Genomic DNA, 6,021 nt, shown 5'->3' on the forward strand with positions numbered 1-6,021 from the left:
TGGCTCTGCGGAGGGACAGGGAGAGAGGCATTTCCTCCTTCTCCTCGCCTAGAAACCCTCGCGGTGGATCTGCGCTGGGAGCGCTGCGGGTGGAAACGAAGGCTGTGGGACAGAGGTTGTTTCCCTGTAAGCCTTTGGCTGCTGAGTTTGTGTTTCCGCAGGGCTCGGGGGTGATGGTGATGAGCTGAGATTTAACCTGGAGCAGACGGCTCTGTTTGCCGTCCGTGGTGGTGTGGGAGGTCAGTTCTCCTTGCCGGAGCAGCTCCCAGGGGAAGGATATATCCTGTCTGAAAATCCCCGTGTCTGTGTTCGGGGAGGTGCTAGCCTGCCCGAGCGGATTGTAGCCCATCTGCCCCAGCCAGAGAACGACTAAAACTCTGCCGGGTCATAAAAGTGCCCAAATGTTGCCGTGTTTGACATTGACCTTGTTGCTTTGCTGCTCTGTTTCCTGCCAAAGCAAATTCCACAGGTTGATTAGACTCGTGCCCCAGAGGTCCTTGTGGTGAAATTGTAGCTTTGTCAATAAGTGCGACGAGAACTATTTGTTTCATGCCCTGAGCTTTGTCTTGCAAGGCTCCCAGCACCCCTTGGCAGGGGATTCCATTAACCTGATTTTTCAGGCAGAGGAATCCAGGCAACATGGATTTTCCAAGGTCATTTAGCAATAGTTTTTGCTATTTTTGCTGCTGATTTGGAGCAGTTCTGTAGGAGGAGAAAAAAAAGGGAAGTATAGCTGAGCTGGAGGAATTTTCTTTACTTTTATTCATTGGTTTTATAATTGAATAAAGTCAAAGTGCTCAGAGTGTTCCAGATATAGAAAGGGATTCTCTGAAAGGAAAGTTTATGGGGTTGGGATGATGCCACTGACTTCCTCTGTTACGACCTCGTCTGCAGTGTTGGAGGGCCCTGTTGGACAGCTTTCCCTGCTGGAATAATTGCTTTGGGTGAAAGGGTGAGGGAACTCTCCTCACTGAACCTCTTCAGCTCAAACTCAATTGCTTTGGCAGGTTTTATTGACACTTCTCCGTGTTGGAGCATCAGGAGTGAAAATGGCTCATCTGAGCAGTGCTCATCCGCACTCAGAACAGCCTTTGTCTGTGTGATACACATTGTGTTAGAGGCAAACACCTGAGTGTGAATGGTCTGAGGGTTTCACTGATTGTATTTTCCAGATTCCCTAGTTGTGAAATAGTTGGAATCTGGAAGGTACTGGGCAGGAGCTCTGTGTTTTCTCTCAGTGCACCAAGTTCCCTGTGAGTGTTAGTCATGCTGACCAAGTCGGGGGAGGACTAGTCACAGCTTTTCAAGGCAAACAAAGTGTGTGTGGGCGTAGGGGTTGGATCCTAGTCCTTGTAATTCCCTAAATTGTGTTGTGCTCCAGCCTGCTTTGAGCATTTATACATCTCACTGGGGCACAGTTCTCAGATATGCAGTGGATGGCATGAGTTGGTGGAAGGAGGAAAAGCTCAGAACCCAAGATTCCAGCTGGATTGGCAGTAGTGAAGTGTAAAGAACCACCTTTACAAATTCCAGCAGCTTTTATTCCCAAAACATACCTTTTGTTTTTAAAGCTGGGCTTTCCAGCAAGAACTTGTATCGATTTCAACAGCCTCCACAAGCATCCAGACTGCTTTACAGTGGATAAATTTGGTGAACATGAGAACTTTTTCTGAAAAGAAGTAGCTCTGATTCTTTTTATAGAAATCTCTTGGAAGTTTTGCTACTGGAATGTTGCAGACTGTGAGAGCTGGGGCTGTCCTCAGCCATTATTCCCTTTCTTTAACTGATGAGTAAAGAAGTTTATAATCAGCTTCCTACTACAGCAGCTGTTTTTTCTGTGCTGTTCAGCATTTTTTTCCTTCTGCTTGTGAGTATCCAATTTTATTCCTTGTTTTTAGCACACACAAACATTGGAGGACTGTGGTGGTGCTTCTGCTGATGTTTCAGTGCTAATTAAACTCCGGTGTCTGATACAGCTCTCGTTCACACTCTGCTCTTGTACCTCACAGCTCCCTGCGTGGGCTCTGCCTTGACATTTTCCCCAAACCAAAAGCCAGTTCCATTGCTGGAGCTCTCTGTGAGCTCTTTCCATGTCTACTCTGAGTGTAAATGTTGACTTAGTGCCCAGTTACTGGGAATGAATAACAGGATATTTGGCTTAAAATTGGAGATTTTTGAAATCAGGAATAGTTCAGCCTCACAAAAACAATTGAGCAGCTCTTATCTGGAAAGAAGTGCTTTGTGATAACCAGTTCTCACCCCAGGCTTCCCAGTGTTTGACTGGTGAACAGCCCACGCTTGGGTGTCACAACTGCATTGGTGGCACCTCCTTGTTCCCTGAGCAGCTGCAGGCAGGGATGGATCGGATTCCCTCTGTGCTTTTTCTGCCTCTCAGTCTATCCTGTAAGTAAAATCTTTTTCACACCATGTCCATGTTTTCCCTGTGGGTTTGTATGCTGCTGGGTGATGGTAATATATAATTCCTTAAAATATTTGGAGCTTTTGCTCTGAAACAGCAGGACTTTCTTTCCCCTGCTTGAAGGTGAGAATAAGTGAACAACTCCTGGGGTTTGAGTATGAAGCCAAGCAGCCTGCCCTCTTTCTTTGATACTTTTTATTCTGCCCACTATTTTAGGAGTGACTTCTTGTGCCTGAGAATTAGCCATGACCCAGAGGACATTTCCCCTCTTCTGTCCTTGTTTTGGTCTTATAAGTGGAAGTTTACCTGCCACTCTAAACCCAGTGCTTTCAGGAGAATGTTACAGCATCTGGAAAATGCTCTGTCTGGGGAGTGTGTGTAGACAGCAAAGCATTCAGCCTACTTGGGTTAAAGGAAGGTGCTGTAGGAGGAGATTTCCTTTCACTTGGCTTCTCCTCCATCTGCCTTGAGCATGCAGTGTGCACCTGGCTGCTTTTATCTTGATCCCTGCAAGCCTTTGGTGGCCAAATCTATTGCTCTTTAGATACAAGTGCAGTCATAGATCTTTAACGTCTGTTTCACCAGGCTGTTAAATTCTGGTACCTTTCCTCTAACCTCTCCTAAAAGGCAAGTGACAAAGTTATGATCCTTTGGGATGCTTTTTCCATGTCAGTCTTCTCAGAAGCACCTCCAGTGTGAAGTGGGGGAATTGTTGCAGTGGTCAGTGTTGATCTCCACAGTTAACTCCTCTGGTCCTAAGAACAGAAGTTGTTAAGGAGTTGGGACTTGCTGTTAAGGAAGAGGTTCTTGCCATGGCCTTTATGTGGTGTTTAAATGCAAGATAATCTGATGAGCAAAGAAGTTGCCCTGTTTGTTAGCTACTCTTAAAATTTACACCTAGTCTGTGCCTAGTGATGTTATTGTGCTCTAAAGTAACTCAAATGCAAATTATTTCAGCTAAATTCCAGTGTTAAGGACTTGAGGTGATAAATAGTCATCTCTCAGGTTATGAGATCTAGAAGGCCAGGAGACTACTTCTAAAAATAGTTGAACATAACTGTGCTGGAATAGTGTATTGTGCCACCCTGACTGTGGATAAAGGAGTGTTGGGATCATTTCGCAAAATTTGCTGGAAGAAAACACTGTAATCTGTAAAGAAATGATTTGAAGTTCAAAAGAACACATTGGTACTGAGCTGTGCCTGCTGAGTGGAGGTGTGAAACACTGGGTCTCTGGATTAATCCTGAATTTTAGCAGTGTTCTATTCTTGTTGGATCACTTCTCACATTCTCCTTTAACTCACACTTTAAATTGTACAGAACAAGCTCCTGAGTTAGATTTGCACTTGAAATTATCTGCCAGTTGTTCTTGCAAATAACACCAGCAACAGCTGCTGAAGTTGGATGGTTTTCTTTCTTAAAAATAAAAGCTTTCTCACCTCCTGTTTCCACATTGCTTTGGGGATCTCTTAGATGAATATTTTGGTTTTCCTGACAATTTAATTTGAAACCTTCCAGAATGCTATAAATTAGAAGTATGACACAGGCCAACATGATAACTGACTGGATTTCAGATCAATATTTCTGTTAAATAAATCCATCCATTTTTGTTCCCCTGTGACTGATAAAACCGGTGTGTTGATACCAGGTTAGGAATTACAGATTTGGGGGGTTCTAGCTGTTTTAGACATTGAGTTAATGCTTAGGCCAATGTCAAGTAGATTTTCCTCTAAATGGAGATGTGTTTAGGTAGTAAATCCATTGTCTTTGTGAACACACTAGTTTTACTTGCCACAGGTGTCCAAGCAAATAAGGTGCAGAAAGCTACAAGGAAACAGCTTTTTGGAGAACCTGCAATTTTAGCTTGTGTTCCAATGTTGTCTGGTTATAACTGTGTAGCACAGGATGTTATTGGTAGTGGCTCTGTGTTCTCTCCTTGAAATGAGCATTTAAAACATGATCTGCATGTCCCAGGGAGAGCTAATTGCTCCCAGAGACAACAAATGCCCTCTGTACCTCTATCTCGGTGTGCAGGGCAGGGGAGGGACAGAGGACTGAGCTGTTCACTGATCTTATCCCAGAGTCTCAGAATGGTTTGGATTGGAAGGGACCTTAAAGAGCATCTAGTTCCAACCCCCTGCCATGGTGAGGGTTGGAACCCTTCTGCCATCTTGATCATTGCTGATATTTTTCAGCTATAGATTTGGCCCTCATTCAGCTCATAATTTGGCCTAGCAAGTTTGGTTATGCCAGTGGAAGTTTTGAGCATTTTTTTTCCCCGTGGGAGCCTTATGTGCTAAGTGCTGATGCACCGCAGTGAAATAAATGTGTTTCTATACTGCAGTATGATTTGTCTAAATGATGCACATGATCTGCCTTAGCCTCTGGTTTTGTCTGCACTGTTATGTTTGTGGTCAGTCAAAGGTTGGACTCAGTGGTCTTAGAGGACTTTTCCAGCCTAAATGAATCTGTGATTTTATGATTCCCTTTAAGAAATGGTGTAAACCTAAACCATGGCATTTGCCAGAAGCACTGTCTCAGTGAAGTTCAGTCTCTGTGTGAAAAGAACTTTTCCAGAGGTGCAAAATTAAGGTTATGTGGAGATTCCAAGGTGTGTTACACTCCTAGATGAACTGCAGACCCTCCTGGTGACACTTGTTGGCCTGTTAACCAACACCTCACCTAAGAAGTTTTGAAGGTCAAACAGCATATTTGCCTTCTCATTATAACCAGCCTGAATGAAATGACACTAAAATGCATTAAGACACGTTTAAATATAAAATGCTGCTGCTGATTAAGTGCTTAATGATCTCTGGCCTTGAGTTATTCCTCAGAGCTCTTATTCCAACCACCTACAATTAATAAAAGCAAATTCTGGTTCTTCCTCATGGGCCATATTGCTTTAACAGCCACCAGGCTGCTGCTATCAACACACTCATTCATTTTTAACTCCTTACTCTGAGCCTCTCTGTAAAAAGGCTGCCAGGGCTCCTAATTGCTTATCTGAATGTATCACTTACTAGAAAACAGCCTTCCTGAAATGAAACTGCACACTGATCCATGGAATGCCTTCCTTGCTGTTTACCAATGGCACATTGTGTCGTACCCGAACCTGCCTGACAGGTTTTTACTGCTGCTGAGGAGGAGTAGAGTGTGTTAAAGGGTGCTTGAGGGCTTCAGGGAGAAACACGAGTTCAGTTTGGGGGTGACCTGGGGTCGGTGAGGGGTGCTGAGCCTCCTTTCCTAGCAGCTGAAGTTGTGCTGAGGGAAAAGCACGCTAAATTCTGCAAAAATAGCCTGTGCTGTTTATTCAAATCGTTCCCTTTCATACACAAATGTTCCCACTTAGCCTGATGGATCCCTCTTTGAAGATGTGCTCGAGTGCTACAAGCAGCTCACAAGCCACAGTCTTTTATGTTTTCAGGAATTTCGTTCAACTTGTGCTCCTGAAATGATCTGTGTAGTAATTCCTGACAGCGTTTGAGTGAAGGGAGAGGAGTTAAGCTTCAGTATGGAATATAGGCAGTATATTGGTGAGTCCTGATACAGATTGCAGAGGTTGAAGGTACCTGAAAAATGACCTAATTTTTTGGTTAATCTGAA

This window comes from Acanthisitta chloris, unplaced genomic scaffold (genome assembly GCF_000695815.1).
Source record: "Acanthisitta chloris isolate BGI_N310 unplaced genomic scaffold, ASM69581v1 scaffold38370, whole genome shotgun sequence".
Taxonomy (NCBI): domain Eukaryota; kingdom Metazoa; phylum Chordata; class Aves; order Passeriformes; family Acanthisittidae; genus Acanthisitta; species Acanthisitta chloris.